This window comes from Aedes albopictus, chromosome 2, assembly GCF_035046485.1.
Source record: "Aedes albopictus strain Foshan chromosome 2, AalbF5, whole genome shotgun sequence".
Taxonomy (NCBI): domain Eukaryota; kingdom Metazoa; phylum Arthropoda; class Insecta; order Diptera; family Culicidae; genus Aedes; species Aedes albopictus.
This window is the reverse complement of record NC_085137.1, coordinates 430113715-430132124: the sequence shown is the minus strand read 5'-3', so window position 1 is coordinate 430132124 and position 18410 is coordinate 430113715. Positions and strand designations below refer to the sequence as shown.

General features: G+C 36.0%; 1 protein-coding gene and 2 non-coding genes across 8 annotated transcripts in view; 2 read left to right on the top strand and 1 right to left on the bottom strand.

Annotated features, from left to right (window-relative positions):
• Window positions 1–18410, top strand: part of LOC109427318 (calcium uniporter protein, mitochondrial) — a 548952-nt gene that overhangs the window by 28057 nt on the left and 502485 nt on the right. The window lies entirely within an intron of this gene.
• On the bottom strand, window positions 8316–8387 carry Trnah-gug (transfer RNA histidin (anticodon GUG)). Its single transcript has one exon. It is a non-coding gene; the product is annotated as a tRNA-His (tRNA).
• Trnah-gug (transfer RNA histidin (anticodon GUG)) lies at window positions 15429–15500 on the top strand. Its single transcript has one exon. It is a non-coding gene; the product is annotated as a tRNA-His (tRNA).

Below are 18410 nucleotides of genomic sequence, written 5' to 3'. Positions count from 1 at the left end.
GGAGAAGGTACAAGGTCGCGCGCAATAAATACTCGCAATTAGTTAAACAAACTCGTTGCGAGTATGTTCAGAGGAAAATTGATCAGCATCAAAACAACAGCAAAGAGTTATGGAAAATTTTAAAGTCTTTGTTGAAACCTAGTAACTCAAAACCGCGGTCCATAACCTTTAATGGCACATTAGAAGAGTCTGAACAAAATATAGCGTGTAGATTTAATGAGTATTTCGTCGATAGTGTTTCATCTATTAATCAATCAATTGCATTAGTAGATGAGCCTGATGAATTAAAACAGCCAATTAACGTCAATAGTAGATTTGAATCTTTTCACCCTATAACATTGGAAGAATTAAAAAATATTTGCTTTTCTATGGGCAAAACGGCTGGCGTAGATAATGTAAATGCAAGAGTTATACAGGATTGCTTTGATGTCATCGGACACAATCTGCTGGACCTGATTAATGAATCGTTACAAACTGGGCACGTGCCACACGTTTGGAAGGAATCTTTGGTGATTCCTATTCAAAAAGTTGCTGGAACGATTAAAGCCGAAGAGTTTCGTCCCATCAATATGTTGCACACATTAGAGAAAATTTTAGAACTTGTTGTAAAAGGCCAGCTATTATCATATTTAAATAGTTTTAATTTGCTAGTACCAGAGCAATCGGGATATCGGGAAGGTCATTCCTGTGAAACCGCATTGAATCTGGTGCTAGCGAAATGAAAAGAAAAACTAGAGCGTAAAGATACGATTGTTGCTGTTTTTTTGGATCTAAAACGCGCTTTTGAAACAATTTCTCGGCCCTTGTTGTTGAAAACAATAAAGCGCTTTGGATTTGCGGGTTCTGCATATAGATGGTTCGAAAGCTATTTGTGTGACAGAACCCAACGGACTACTTTCAATGATTCAATTTCGAGCCCCGTGGCGAACAGCCTTGGCGTACCACAGGGGAGTGTATTAGGGCCCGTTTTATTCATTATGTATATAAATGACATGCGGCGAGTCTTACGATTTTGCGATATCAATCTTTTTGCTGATGATACCGTTATATTCATTGCAGCCAAAGATCTAGGGGAAGCCGTTTCACAGATGAATGCAGATTTACGTTCTCTGAGTAAATGGTTGAAGTACAAACAGTTGAAATTGAACATAAGTAAAACTAAATTCATGGTCATTTCGCGGAATCGAGTAAACTATGAAGTCTCTGTAGAAATTGATAGTGAGACAATTGATCGCGTGCGCGAAATTAAATATCTTGGCGTGATTATTGATGACAGACTAAAGTTTGACGCTCACATCGACAATGTCATCAAGAAAATAGCCAAAAAGTATGGTATTCTATGTCGATTAAAAAACGATTTGACTATTGCTAGTAAAATACAGTTGTACAAATCAATCATTTCTCCACACATTGAGTTCTGCCCGTCCATTTTGTTCTTAGCTAATGAAACACAAATATCAAGGCTACAGCGTTTGCAAAATAAAATAATGCGGTTGATTTTAAGATGTAACAGATTCACTTCCTCAACTTTTTTGTTGGACGCCCTTCCGTGGTTGTCAGTGAAGCAAAGAATTGTGTATTTAACGTTGGTGTTCATTTTTAAATTAAAGAATGGTATGCTACCTAGATATTTGTGTGACCGAATTGAAAGAGGAAGTGACATTCATAGTTATAACACTAGAAACGCGGATCAAATACGAACACCCTACTTTTTGCATGGTGCTTCACAAAATTCCTTGTATTATAAAGGTATAAATGTTTTCAATTCAATGCCTGACCACATCACGAATGCAGTAACTCTACCACAGTTTAAGAGACTATGTATTTCACACGTAAAAGCAGCTTTTTGAACAGCTACTCTGTTGACTTTTTATTTTTGACTAGATTGTGTATCTTGACGAAGTTTACCAACGGATATTTTGTGTGGACAATTTATATTTTTGTAATAGGAGGCACGAACAAACTATAATGGTCGCCCCGATGATGATGATGGATTTTATATTTTTTGACGTAGTATTATTAACTGAACTTATTTTGTGTAGTCTACAAAAGTTTGAGTCTCGCGCGCGGTGACAGGTATAAATGACATTTTTGTATTTATTTATTATGTGGAATATTTGTACTGTTGAAGGATTCTGTAGATTAGTAGTGAGTTGTCTAGTTGAATGTCGGGAATTTCTTGAGAATGAGAATATTGCCGACTGTTTTGACATCGCGCGAACGTTATCAATCCTCGCAATATTTTTGATTTTCTGATCTTTCATGATCACTAGTAACGCTTGCAAACATCTGTAGTTGAGAGCAGCAGTATTTTGAAATTTATGTTTTTGCTGTATAGTATGACAAATTATAATGTTGTTTATATCTGTAAAAAGAATCAGACCGTATTTAGTTTGCAAATCTGATTTCATTGATTATAATTAATAATTATCTTAAAGATATATCGTCTAGCTCAAACCTTTGTAGGGGTATGTGGCGGGACCATCATCATCATCATCATCATCATCATCATCATCAAATGGACCCCTGCAGATTCGTGAAAAACTTTTTAAAAATCCTTGGAAGAGCTCTAGTAAAAATCACAGGAGTAACTCCTGTAACAACTCTGGGGGAAATCTCGGGAAGATCTCTTGGGGGAAGGCCCAAGATGAACGCCGGAAGGAATTAATTGTGGAAAATATTAGGAGAAATTTCGCGATATATCCTGACAGATACTTTTATGGAGATCTCAGGACAAATCTTGGTAGAAATTCCTCAAAAATGTCTTCGGGAAAAACACAGGAGGAGTTCTGTGAAAATCCCACGAGGGACTGTGGAGACAATACATCGGTTAGAATTCAGGAATCCTGGAAGATTCTCGAGGAAGAACCCGAAAAGACGGGAAAATACTGGTAGGCATACAGAAGAATCTCCGGGAGAAATTAAAAAAGCAATACACTCAGCACAATTATGGGTCACACACAATTATTAGTTACTTTCCACTTTAATAGATAAATACTAATTAATTGTAAGCTTTTGTTAGCCATTATCATTTCTCGTTCATAAGTTGATTTGTTTTCTGTCACTATACGTATCGCACACGGGCTTATACGTCAAAACATACAGTCAGGTTTTTTTACGCGGTTTTTTTTACGCGGTTTTCATTTACGAGGTTTTTTTTACGCGGATTTTTGAATAAACGCGGTTTTTTTACGCGGATTTTTTAATTAAAGCGGTTTTTTTACGAGGATTTTTGAATTAACGCGGTTTTTACGCGGATTTTTTAATTAACGCGGTTTTCATTTACGTGGATTTTTAATTTTAGGCCGGAAGTTTTCCAAGCATTATTATAGAGTTTTTCTACATATTTCTGTAGTTTTGGTGCTTAACAGCATTGAAAAGGAAGAATATGATGCAGAGTAATTTTCTGGATATCCAAGGACATCCAAACTGTTCTTGAGTTTAGATCCTAAAGTCTACGTCTGTAACGGTGACTTCTTGCATTATACAAAGCAACGATTTGTAATATATTATGCCCAGTAAATCTTTTGAAAGTTCAATAGAAAGTTTCAGATCAGTCGGGATATCCTAGGTCATCCAAACTGTTCTGGAGTATAGATCCCATATTCTACGGGTGCAGCGGTAACTTCTTGCATTATACAAAGCAACGATTTGTAATCTATTAAGCCCAGTAAGTCTTTTGAAAGTTCAATAGACAGTTTTAGATCAGTCAGGATAACCTAGGTCATCCAAACTGTTCTGAAGTTTAGTCCTAGAGTCTACGGGTGTACCGGTAACTCCATTCATAATACATAGCTACGACTTGTAATCTTTCATGACTTACTGAACATCTCAAAGTTAAATATACAGCATCCGATCTGTTGAGATGTCTAAGGACATTCGAACCGTTCTTGAGATTACATGAACTTTTTTCATTGTACAAATCTACGATTTGTAATCTATTTTGTCCAGAGATTATTATTATATCTATTATTGTATCTATCTATCAGATAATTATGTCTATTATGTCCATTTTTGGCTGTTCAATTGGTTGATTTGAAATATTTTAAAATTATTTTGGAATAATTATTGATTTAAACCCTGTCTAATTATGTATAGTTACTATTTTTAGCTTGAGAAACTACTGTCATAGCCATAGATTTTGAAAACTAAGTTCCAGAACACTTAGGATTACCTGGAATATCCCAAAATTTTCTAAGAATGCTTTGTGACCTTTAACTATCAACCCTCGAGCAATCGCGCTGTTGTATTTTGTACAACACGTTGAAATAATCTCGCTTTTCGTGTTCAGCATTAGCGTGGTGCTGACGGTGGTGGGCAACCATGCGAGTTACGGAAGGTTAAGTGTACATGATTTACTGCCTGTACTTCGACACTTATGCGACAACTGTGAGATGGAGTCTTAACAACGAACCGGTTTAAACCAGTGTTGCAAAACTTCATCTCATTCATTTGAACACTAACCAACAAATCTTTTAATTCATTTTTTCTTCTATTCATGTTCAAAACGATTTCATTCAATCAGAGCACCTATCAAATGAGAAGCGAATCCTTGTCAATTGAATACATTGTCACTCGAATGAGTAGCTGGGCACGAAACACGAGAAAACCCTGAAAAATTCCGCCAGACTGAAAAAATATCGAATGTCGGGTCAAAGTCGGGTAAATTTTTATCGAATGTTGGGCCACTGTTGGACCAACATCGAACAAGTATTGGGTCCATGTTGGGTTTGGTGGCCAAAATAAAAATAGGTGAATGATAGGTTGATGTCGGGTTTGACGTCATCAATGATGGTAAAAGCTTTAAACCTTTAAACAATAGCTTGGCAGTTTGTGTAACTTGTAGAAATTTTGAGTGACAGGCAAAAATCTTAAAATGTTGTCTTAAAATAATTCGTTGAGTTCATTTTTTAATATAAAATCGAGAAGGAAATTATTGAGTTAAAAGTTATAAAACATGGTTTTCATTTACGCGGATTTTTGAATCAACGCGGTTTATTTTTACGCAGATTTTTGAATTAACGCGGTTTATTTTTACGCGGATTTTTGAATTAACGCGGTTTATTTTTACGCGGTTTTTTTACGCGGCATGTATCCCCCGCGTAAAAAAAAAAACCTGACGAACATATTTTCAATATATTTTTTTTCGGCGCAAAACCATCTGTCAAAGTAACGCTTCGAATGTGAATATCGGAAAGTGCGTGCGCTGCTTTCGTAAGCTCTGTAAGAGCGAGCTTTAGTGATTTTCAAGTTTAAAATCGTCACCAGAACAAAGGTATAATTTACGTTCTTAATGTAGAAATTAATGTAACTGCAGCTGATTAAAGCTTATTTTAGGCAAAATTATGTGACTCATTATTGTGCCATGGAACACCGAAAATCACACAATTATGGGTCACTTTTTGTACAGCATAATATTGAGAGTTCTGAGTACATGGACACTGCATACTTTTAGGCGTTTATCGGTGGTTGTCTTGGATATTTTGTCCCATAATTTTGTAAAATTGATTCCAAATCATGAAAACACGCTTCGTTAAGAGATTTGAGTACAGTTTTAGATTCTACTATAGTTGATCTATCGAGAATACACTCCCGATCAAAAGTTTGGGGTCACCCCCTCAAAAACATGTAATTTTTTTAGGCCCATATCTCCGCCAATTTGCGTCCGATTTTAAAACCCTAGGTTTCATTCAAAAGATAATAAGTCAAAGAAACTTTAAACATGATTCAAAAGAAACTTTTTCAAAAAAATTTGTATGTTAACTTAACCCAAAGTTGCCAAATTTTCTAAAAAGTGAATATAAACCTACGGCAGTGTCGCTGGAAATTGGGACGACCAAATTTTAAGATGAGAGCGGTAATATGACCCATTTTCTATTAGCTTTCAACTGCTTTTTACAGAACTTAGCTAAAAATTCTAGAAAAAAAGTTATTAAGTGAATTAACTCTTCATGTCATCGACCAAAAGTTTGGGGTCACCCCTCAATATGATGTATCAGCAAAAAGTTTGGGGTCACTTTCGTAAAACATGGAAAAGTGATTTGGTGATATCTTCGTCACCTATAGTTCAATTTTAATTCTTTTTAGCTCATTTCAAAGATAATTAACTAAATTTATGTTTGATGTCTTTAACTTAACGTATTTAATGATTTTTGTATATAAAAATGTTATGTAAAGTTAACACATTTCACCACACTTCAAAAAATGAGGCAACTTTATGTTAAGTTTTAGTATGTAAATTTCAACAAATATGTGTGGTTCAATGTCTATGCAGTAAGTATCATTTTGTTCCAAATAAGCCAAGAAGAATTAAAATTGAATGATAGATGACAAAGATATCACCAAATCACTTTTCCATGTTTTACGATACTGACCCCAAACTTTTGGCCGATATATCATATTGAGGGGGACCCCAAACTTTTGGTCGATGACATCAAGGTTTAATTTACTTAATAACTTTTTTTCTAGATTTTTTAGCTAAGTTCTGTAAAAAGCAGTTGAAAGCCAATAGAAAATGGCTTATATTACCGCTCTCATCTCAAAATTTGGTCGTCCCAATTTCTAGCGACACTACCGTAAGTTTATATTAATTTTTTAGAAAATTTGGCAACTTTGGGTTAAGTTTACATACAATTTTGTTTGAAAAAGTTTCTTTTAAATCATGTTCAAAGTTTCTTTGACTTATTATCTTTTGAATGAGACTTAGGGTTTTGAAATCGGACGCAAATTGGCGAAGATATGGGCCTAAAAAAATGACATGTTTTTGAGGGGGTGACCCCAAACTTTTGATCGGGAGTGTAAGTGATCATTCATTGAAAAAATAGACTGAACATTGTTGTTGAGCCGATTCCTCTTGAGTGACCCATAATAGGCAACAAATTGACCCATGATTGTTACACAGCCAATTTTGACCCATTATTGTGGTTTTCATTATTCACCAACATTTTAGTAATTTTCACCGCCTCAAGTGAATTTTACAAGCAGATTTTTGTAGAAAACAATAAAAATAAGTTTCAATGAAGTAAATATAAATTAAAAATAATGGAAGTGTTTTTTTTTGTAGGAAAAACGATTCATACATATTATGAAATGGTTGTTCCTTCAGTGACCCATAATTGTGCAATGAGTGTACCAAGAAAAATGGCATGAAAGATAAAAATCGGATGGAAGCTAGCCATAAATTCTGGGAGACATTCCAAGAGGTATTTCTACTATCAGAAACAAACTCTGACAGAATTTCTGAAAAAAAACCTGGTATATTTAGTGGAATGTAGTGGGTCTCCAGTTAGCCTAGTTGTTAAGGCTATTGATCGCCAATCCGGATACGGCGGGTTCGATTCCCGTTCCGGTCGGGAAAATTTTCTCTGGGCATAGTGTATCATTGTACTTGCCACACAATGTACAAATTCATGCAATGGCAGGCAAAGAAAGCCCTTCAATTAATAACTGTGGAAGTGCTCTAAGAACACTAAGTTGAAGTGAGGCACTTGGCCTGCGAACGTCGAGCCATAAAGAAGAAGAAGAAAACGAAGAAGTAGTGGACTCTAGAACTAAAAGTGGTAAAATTCAGTATTCAATCATACAATCAGACTTTGATTTTGAAAACTTTACTACTATTGATCCAGGAGTATTCTCTGCAATTTCGGAAATAAACTAATGAAATTCAACAATCCAACACTCGTAGAAAACAAATCTCAACATTCATTCACCAGAAAGAAACACTCATATGAATCCCAACGCAAACCCCCCCATTTTTTAAATTAAAATCATCATAAAATCCCAGGGATTTTTTTTCCAAAAACAACACTTTTCAAGATGCTTTAGACATTTATTAATGGTGTAGGCAAGATTTTTTCTGCGGTAGAAAATAAAATTCGTTCATATATTGTATTAGAGATCCACTAGTAATGAAAACCTTGAAACATTTCACTAGAAACTCTTTGAATGATTTATCGAAAATAGTATCTAAAAGGTCCGAAATTATTATGTAAATTTCTTCAGGAACATCATCTCTCAAGGATTTCCTACCACAATTCTGATGTTCGCGGAAAGGCTGATTTCATCTTCAAATCGCATAAAATTTATCCTACACAATGGTTCCATTTGTATTCCTTCCCAGATCAGCTCGCAAGCCTGCGCATTATGTAATTCAGCTTTTAGTAGAATTATAATGCTCCTTAGGAATGGCATAACATCTCTATTTATTCTGAGGATATTTCATCGAAACGACTATCAGTCAGGACGATTATCCATCACTTAAGTGCCGAATTGAAAAAAATACTCCTCCCCGTGACAATGTTCATCCAATAGAACATTGCCGTGACCAGGATTCGAACCTGGGTTACTACGGCCACAACGTAGGGTCCTAACCACTAGACGATCACGGCTACCGAGGAGATGTGGAAACAAGCCATTCGTGCACGTTCAAGTGCTATTGTGTTTCACCATCGCACCCTACTGTTCCCAAAGGCTCAATTTTGTGATCATACTTATTTTGGACTTTTATAACTGATTTTAGATGTTGGAGTTTAGGTGTCTCCGAAGAAGTTATTTATTTCATTAGAGTCCTCGTTTTGGAATTATTGATAATTTATTGTATATAGTGCTGCATTTTACTTTAGATCAATCTGCCAATACCTGAACGCTGAAAGCCTAATTATTATACAAAACCAAATTTGAAAGGCTGCTCCAGATTAAATACGAAAATAACATTTGCCCGCTATGTTAGCGTAAAAATTGATGACGTTATTTCTTTCTCAACCTAATGCTCTGTTTAATCTTTTTTCTTACATTTTCCTTTTGTACTAATCAACGAGTGGGAATCACAACCTATAGTCTTTGCTTTTCAGTTGAGCTGATGATATCATTCTCCTATGACGTTCTCCACTCAAGTTCTAGGCTAGGCTATAGCTGCTTCGTTAAACGACGCAACAACATTTAGCATGAATCCGAACGTTTAGTAAGTATGACGTATACCGTACCGTGACCGACGCGTACCGTAGCACGAGTGCTAAAATGGAAAATCAGTGTATTATGACAGGTTTAATTGCCGATTGCTCCGTGAATCTGATGATGCCGAATGCTGATATCGACCGAGACATTTTTGTCGTCTTACGTATACAGGTTTGTCTACAGAGAGGGTGACTACACCATTATTAATTATAGAAGTGCGTTGTAAAATCCGAGTTTCTTGTCAAACAGTTATCATCTTGGATTTGTGTTTCTAGAACTTAATGTAGAGCAATAATGTTCTGATAATTTTTTATTGAATATTTATGAACTCATCGATTGAGTCAATTGAGCGGTTTCCAGACACCATTGTTTATTGGCGCACAATTGGTACATATACCTTATCTTCAACGTACCAAAAAGAGCACAACAGCCAGCAGCACTTCTCCATCGTCATTTTAGTGTCTTCTAGCAAGACGACGCGCAGTGGCATGCCAGGAATGGCAAGTAAGCCGGTTTCGTTCGTTTTGTCAGATAAGAACACACGAGCACGGGCAAGCTTACACAATCCGATAACAAAATTAACGATCTTTCGTTCGTTTCGCCAGTAGTGTCGATGAACTTCTTTTCGCTAAACGCGGGAAGACAGTCAGTAGTGGTGACAAGAACATCATGCGTATCTGTTGGTAAAGTAGCAAATCAAACCGAAATTTGATTGTTCGCAGTCAAGGTCATCATCAGAGGGAGAGATTCGTGAATGACGAATTTGTTCAATGACAGAGACCGGAGTGTCAAACTTCAAGCAGAACCGGTTCATTTCGTATTCGTGAGACGGTTTGTCGAGATGTGTTCTCATTCTTAGTCGGAGGAACGTTTTTCTGCTGAGATTACCAGCCCACTGAAGACATCGCACAAGCTTTATTTAGAATTTGAAAGAAATTTTTATTTTTACATTACTTTCACGCACAATTTTTTTAGCGTGAACCGATCTGTTCTAAAAATAATCATTCGATTACCAACAACCAGTATAAACATAAACGCTCAGTGGAGAGGTACCGAACCAACAAGGTTATATATTCTCTTTCGATGCAGCTCAATGTTGCGGTCAGTATATTTTCGACCGAACAAACATCATTCGTCATCTGGAGTGAATTAGTGGGTGGTGATTTGGTGAACATATGTTTACAAATGGAGCTGTACATTTGGAGCAGCAAATTTGCTCCCACTGACAGGTCCCGTCGAGAGCAAATAAATTTATCATTGCGCTTTTTTACTACACGTGAAGAGATGATTAGGGGGTTGTTTTTGAAAGACAGAAGGTCGAAAGGACAAATTATCAAAGAGTAAGACTTCAAGTATGCCTTGCTCAAAGAAGAGTGAATTTCACCGATGCACCTTTTGTCTTTCGACCTTCTGTTCTTTCAACGTATTTTTTCCATTAGGGGGAGTTAGGGGTATGGTGGACACCCTATGAGTACGTTACGGGATCCCACCTTTATTTTTGAAGTCTTTGTCAATGGAATTGACGGCGCCATTATTTTGGCTTTTCAACACTTCACTTAAAACAGGTAATTTTCCATCAACATGGAAAAAGTTTTTCTTAACCCTCTAATACCCAAATTTTTGATTTTGATCTAAATATCATTTTTCGTCATCTAAAATCGATTTAAACATGTTTTGGAAGATGATTCTTTTCAAATCTCGATTTCGTGAATTTCAGATTTTGATTTTTCTAATTTTTATTTTTGAACATCCCCACACTTTTATATTTTTCCTGGACGCCAATTTGGGGAACGGATTTTTTGAGATGAAAACAATTTGAGGTTTTATGATTATTGTTGAAATATTATTATTTTAATTTTTTTTCACACAATTTTTTTTTTCCGTGTCATTTTAAGGAAAATAATTTTAGAGTGTATTCGATTCCTTTAAACTATTAAACAAGGATAGAATGATTTGGGAAAAATTTAAAATATGTTAATTGTAGCGATTCAATACAAAATAAATAATGACTTCTAAAAGGTGACTAAAACATCAATTTTTCAATGATTTTTAAAAAAATTAAATACGCTTTAAAATACACCAAAAACCATTTTGAGATATACAGAACAGTCCTAAATATCAGCCAAAAATATAAAAAAAATGATTTTCCACGAAACAAAAATTACAAAAATGCTCAAACTATACCCCGTCTAAAGGCGGGATTGGGTATTAGAGGGTTAATACCCATATTCAAAAGCGGCAAGAAATCTGACGTGCGTAACTACCGAGGTATCGCTATTATTTCATGCATTCCCAAATTGTTCGAAGCAATAATTAATGGAAATTTATTTCAGCAAATCAAAAACAGGATAACTCATAATCAACATGGCTTCTTCAAAGGGCGTTCCACCAGTACAAATCTCGTTAAGTACTGTTCCTTTGAATTCCACTAAGAATTTGCATCCTTTGACAGATACGTATTTCGACCTCAACTGTAAGGTCGTCTTCAGTGTCTTGTACTTGACTCGACTGAAGACACTGAAGACACTGAAGACGACCTTACAGTTGAGGTCGAAATACGTATCTGTCAAAGGATGCAAATTCTTAGTGGAATTCAAAGGAACAGTACTTAACGCGATTTTCTTTTATTTACAGATATTCCCCTAACAAGCCCAGGTTAATCATCAAGTACAAATCTGGTGGAATTCATTAACTACTCATTAAATGCCATGGATAATGGGAACTACGTAGAGGCTATCTATACAGATTTCAGTAAAGCTTTTGACCGTATCGATATACCCATGCTACTCTTTAAATTGGAAAAAATAGGGTTCGAACCAGGTCTTCTTAAATGGGTTGAATCATACCTCACGAATCGTCAACAAATAGTTAAATTCAAAAGTGCTAAATCAAGTCCAATACATGTAACTTCAGGAGTTCCTCAAGGATCTCATTTAGGCCCACTTTTGTTTATCTTGTATGTCAATGATGTTTCTTTTATACTTAGTAAGACTAATATTCTCATATATGCTGACAACATGAAACTGTACTTCGAAATAAGAAACAATGAAGATTTTAGGTTATTCCAAAATGAAATAAATGTATTTTACACATGGTGTCAGCCTATTGAAACTTAATGTAAAAAAATGTAACTCCATTTCCATTAGCAGGAAGTTAAACACGCCAAACACAACAGTTTTGTTGGGAGGTCAACCAGTACAAAAATGTGAAAGAATAAAAGACCTTGGTGTACTAGTAGATTCTAAAGTGACATTTATAGATCATTATAATACAATCATTAACAAGGCCAATAAGATGCTTGGGTTCATAAAACGTTTTAGTTACAATTTCCACGACCCATACACAATAAAAACATTATATATTTCCTATGTTCGTTCAATACTAGAATATTGTTGTATAGTATGGTCGCCATTTTCAGATAATCACGTCAGCCGAATAGAATCTGTTCAAAAACAGTTTTTATTATTCGCTCTTCGCAGACTAGGTTGGAGATGTGGGCAGCCTCTGCCACCTTATGAAGCACGGTGCAAGCTGTTGGATATCCAAACATTAAAAGAACGTCGAAAATTCGTCATGATTTCATTTATAAATGACGTCGTATCCAACCGAGTTGATTCACAGGAAATTTTATCAAAATTGATTTTTTATGCACCTACTCGTCAATTACGGAATCGCAGCATTTTTTCTACTAATCACTATCGTACTAATTATACCATGTTTGGACCTTTAAATCAAATGATGAGGTTATATAATGAACAATGTGAGTCCATTGACTTCGGTATGTCGAAAGCTAAGCTTAAGAGACAATTGAATGTAATTCGTTACTAAAAAAAATAATGTTAGGTTAAGAAAACTTCGTTGTAACAAATGGTCTACATATGATTGACGACGAATAAATAAACGTTAGGCCTGTATAACAGAGGAAAACTTAACATATTATCAACAGGCTTACAACTTTAACTTGTTACCTACGTATTTCGATCATTTACAGCAGGTAGAATGTTTTTTATGATAAGTAATAATGAACTTTAACCATGTGTCAGAGCTGGCAGGAAAGGTACGGGGCGAAATGAACATTTTATGCTAATCGACCAGAATTTGCTTATGGAGATCAATACTATAAATGTTATACTCCATCTTAGACGAATTTACACAACATTGTAGTTGATCAAATAAACACACTTAAAACAGAATGTTTTAAAATTAATGTTTGGCTGAAATCTCGGCTAAACGCTTGACGTTTGATGTTTGATGATAGTGGCACCGACCGGTGCTGCTATGAATAAACTTGTTTTTTTTGCTAATATCTCAGTTAAATTGCGATTGCCGAGCGCTCGGCTGTGCGGATCTCGGCAAAAGTATGAAAATTAGCCGAGCTCAACTGAGTGTGAAGTTAATGCTGGCAGCATCCGTTTATTACGTAACGCTAAAACAAATTTTGACCCCTCCCTCTCCCCTCCGCAAATCTTTTTTTGCATGAAAGCCCTTAAAATTTTGTATGGGCCGTAACGCTCAGCTGTACAGCATGACGTTTTTCGAAGATTATAAACAATTTGATTGCCATAACACATAGTTTTTGATTGAAACAAACTTTTAGCGAAGGATAAATTTCAAAATTTTATTGAAATCTATTTCAAAACTTCGCGTTTCATCTTGCCCCGATGTACCTTATTGACCATGCATCGGAACCCTGGTTCCTAGTGCCTGAAATTTTTGAACACCGAATAAAAGATTAGGATTACTAATCCATTTTTCCTTGTTTCAAGATCCATCTCGGCCCGAACCAAACCGAGACCCAGGCTTGTCTGCACTGAGTGCTTGAAAATTCTGCTCTTTGGATTTACTCCATCAAACACATCATAAATTAGAAATCTTTTCATCTTATCAAATAGAAGGATGTTGAAATATCCTAAATGTAGCCGGCAGCTACACGGGCCTCCCTCAGAAGTTCCTTTTGGAATCCCTCCAAGAGTTGAGGATGGAAAGCTACACCTAGGCCCCATCCTTTTGGTTTATATCGCGTTTAAAAGATCTGCCGGAATGCCAATTTTTCTTTTTGCAGAATTTTTTTTCCAGGAATTACTGTAAGAATACCTTCAAGAATATGCTAGTCATGTTTTAAGTAATTTGGATCTGAGAGACATTCCACCAGAAACATTTTCAACAATTTTTCGACATTTTTTTTTTTAATTTCACCAAATATTCAATTCAAAGTCTAAGGAATTTCGATAAGTTCTACCAGAATTGCCTCGCAATTTCATTCAATTAGCATTAAATATCAGTTATAATATAACATAATCAACAGTTCATCGTCACTACACTCGTTTCGTGGCTGCAGTCCAAATGACCGACTACAGCGAGCGTACACACCAAATTTTTTTCGCTGGAAATCAGCAAAATTTTGCTGAATTTTGCCGAGCTGAAATTTCAGCAATCCTTTCAGCAATAAAAATTACTGAAACTTTCAGCAATTTGAAATGTCATCGAGTTTGACAGATGTGTACTGAATTGTTCAGCAATTTGGTGGGATTTGCTGGAAGTTCAGTAAATTCGTCCACTGCCTGATTTGACAGCACTTTGCTGGTAAATTTCAGTAAAATGATTCGCAATACCAAAAATGAGTTTGATTTATGATTATTGATTCATATACCAATTTTAGGTATCGTTTGTTTATTTTACATATTTTTTTTATAAAACCACTCCATGTACACCAAATAAAAATATTTTTATAAATCAACACGGCACAACTTCATTGGTAAATATCAAAAACGGAAAGTGCAATCACTCGGAAGAAACACGGCGGATTCTGTTGGTACAGGATAACCTCAAATACAGGGATCTGTTTAGATAATTTCTAGAATGCCGCTTCGATGAATTCTGCCAACTACATCCGGCGGGTTGGATTTATCTCTGGGGGCCAACTCCGTGCAGCTCTTGTATCTGGTCGAATGATTTGATTATTTCTTCGGTTCATTTTGTTGTGAAACCTCAAGGGACAGCTATTCCTGGAATTAGAATATTGACATGATTCTGCGTTTCTGAAACATGTACATCTTTAGATTTTATTGTATTTCACATTTTAAATACTTACGCTGAATGATAAAAGGATAAAACAACAAAAATTAGCTTATCCTTTAAGAAAACGCCAGAACTAAAATGAAAACTACTTGAAATTTTGCAACGACAAAAATTTTGCTTTCCTTTTTTTTTTATTTTGACAGCTAGCCGAGGAGGTGATCGAGCGGTCGGAAGAATTAACTGATAAATCAGTAAACTAGTGAAGTTTGCTGAATTACAGTAAACAAAATAAAACTACTGAGATTTTCAGTAATATCAATGATTGCTGATAGCTTTCCAGCAATCCATTTTGCTAAAACCTCAAATCGATTTTTGGTGTGTAGCTTCTTATTGCAACCGATAGTGAAACACAGCCAGTTGAACGTGCACGAATGGCTTGTTTCCACATCTCCTCGGTAGCCGTGATCGTCTAGTGGTTAGGACCCTACGTTGTGGCCGTAGTAACCCAGGTTCGAATCCTGGTCACGGCAATGTTCAATTTGCTAGAACATTGTCACGGAGAGGAGTTATATTTTTTTTTTGAATCTCAAGCCATAATGAGGATAAATCCGATCAGAAAAATAAACGTTTCAAAAGTATCGAAACATGTTTTTGATAACAAAGCGTTCATAGACGACTACCAAGTCTAGATGATAAAATAACAAAATTAATATCCATATACACAGCGCAACATTTTTTTGTCTCAAGAGCAAACTTATGTGTCTCTGACAGATTTTGGGCCGCTGAATCCAAATCCGGGCTCAGATTTGCTCCAACACGTCACAATTTTGAGCTATACCTCAATTTATAGGACAAAATATGCGATTTTGGGCTTTTTTGATTGCAAGCCATTAAGCATGGAAATATTTTTTTAAGCAATCAAAAGGTCAATTGGTCAATTAACATCTAAATTAACGACTCATGCAAAATATTTCGTTTTACCTAATCAAATTTGATAGATTTAAGCATTTTATGTTAGTATGAAAACTTGCATGCAACTTTTGAAGGGTGACTTGTATGGGAAATATCGTACCTAACATAAATCGCTTAAAACTGTCAAATTCGATTTGGTAAAACGAAATATTTTGCATGAGTCGTTAATTTGGATGTTTATTGACTAATTAACCTTTTGATTGCTTAAAAAAATATTTCCATGCTTAATGGCTTGCAGTCAAAAAAGCCCAAAATCGCATATTTTGCCCTATAAATTGAGGTATAGCTCAAAATTGTGACGTGTTGGAGCAAATCTGAGCCCGGATTTGGATTCAGCGGCCCAAAATCTGTCAGAGACACATAAGTTTGCTCTTGAGACAGACCAAAAGTCAATTTTTGTTACGCTGTGTATATGTCGAAAAATACTATAATTGAAAGTTGAAGGCAGCTCAACTAGAAGTTTCTAACAAAAATGTAACAAAGTTCTAACTAACCCTGATATTTATAACCTATCAGAGGCGTCTCGTGACTAGCAGACTGACCTGTTCTACAGATTACTATTTTACTAAATGAAAACACATTAGAGTTATTTTATACTATGCTTGCTGTTTTTTTTTTGTTTTAGTATTGTGATTTTGAACATAAGCTGATTTTTATCTTCTTGTTTGTTAATAATTTTCTGAAAAATATCTTCCGCATTTTCATCGCAAATAATGATGCGATTCGCATTCAGATGCGCCTTTGAGCGACTTCCGAAGTTTGGTATCTCACATACTTTTAGAAAAATCCATTTTCGGTGGAAGTCATTTTTCAACGTTCTTCACACACCGACGATACTTGTTTTTTTCATGTCCAACATGCTCTCTTTTCCGCAAATGTTCGAAATTTCCACCTCCATAAATTGTTTTAGCTCGTATCATGACCAGCGCTGTTATTGGTCGTGACTATCCCATGAAGATGAACAAGTTGGCCTTTTCATCGTCACAGAACGAAACGAGCACTCGCACACTTCGTCATGTCATTTCGCAATAATCAAGCGTCATGACCCAAACTTCCATTTTGTTTTGAATTTTAAATTTTCACCTGGTCCAAGCAAATTTAGGCTAGTCGTTGTATTTGATGGATAGAGAGGACATATGTTTATGATTTAAATAATTCAAACAGTAACAAAATCCATCGATGTGCTAGTAATTGCCTTGTTTAAAATCATGTCATGCTTCGTCATGACCGGAAAATGAGCGAATATGGTTAGACTCTCTTGGTCATCGTCTCCTGATTCGATGACATTGAGAGAGGCACTTCTGTAATAATCACGTGACGAGTCGTGTTGACATTGACGCTTTCCAAGCCTGATCATGACCTCGAATTTAAAATTTGGAAACCGTTGCCAACGAGCTAGAGCACATTCGGTACCCCCAGCTTCATCCACGCTAGATGTAATGTATAACAAGCGCGCACGACATTGGGTGTGCCAAAATGTGCTCTAGCTGCGCAAGTTGTTCTCAGCCTACGTAGAACGATAAACCGAGAAGCCACAGTCCAAGCTTTCATTCAGTAACAAATTTTGAAAACGACGTATAATCAATGCTACACCATTGATTATACGTCGTTTTCAAAATTTGTTACTGCATTCATTTCTGGTTTTGCTACACACATGTAAACTTTCCACTGAAGAAGCTCTTTGCGTTTAGCTGTGTGCCTCTGGTATCCATCGCTTTTTTCTCTAAAGAGTATACCGAGCAGCATGCTAACAATCATTTACACACATTTGAGAACCTGATCGGTAAGCATAGCTGGCAAAGTATTTATTTAAATACTGTGCAATCAATGTTCCTTATTCATTTTTTTAAAGATATTGTTAAATTATCCTTTAATTTCCAACAACGATACAACATACATTTTTTAGCATTCTAAAACTGTAAATTTTCAACATGATTTTAAAGACTTTAGTCGATTGCGCTTAGCGTGCGTGTACGCGTGAGAAGCAGGCGGGAAGTGAAAAATGGAAAGAAACGTTGACAACGCTGCTGCTGGTTCTAGACGAGTAGGGAACGTATGAGCGACAGAGTAAAGTGAAATGAATTCGAATGAACACTGCCATTCGGAGGCAAAAAAGGGAGAAAACTGTTGGTTTGGGAACAGCATCCATCGTTCGCATGAATCGGGGAACCGGTGGCATGTAGTTTCGAAGAGTCGAGCAAGAGAGACCTGCGCAAGGCTGGCTCTCGCATGCTCTTGTTATATGGTTTCTGCCGGTGGATGGCTTGGAGCAGTGAAGAGAATTGTCAGACAAAAGAGGCACAAAACAAGCAACAAAGAAGGTGCGACGATTAGTCTTTATCCCTACTGGTGACAGATAATGACATGATCTCGAATTTTTTTGTTGCAGACAAAACGGAAGCTGAATTTGTTGCGTACTTTTCAACTCGTGAATAATCAATTATTACTAACCCAAAGTCGAAACTGTT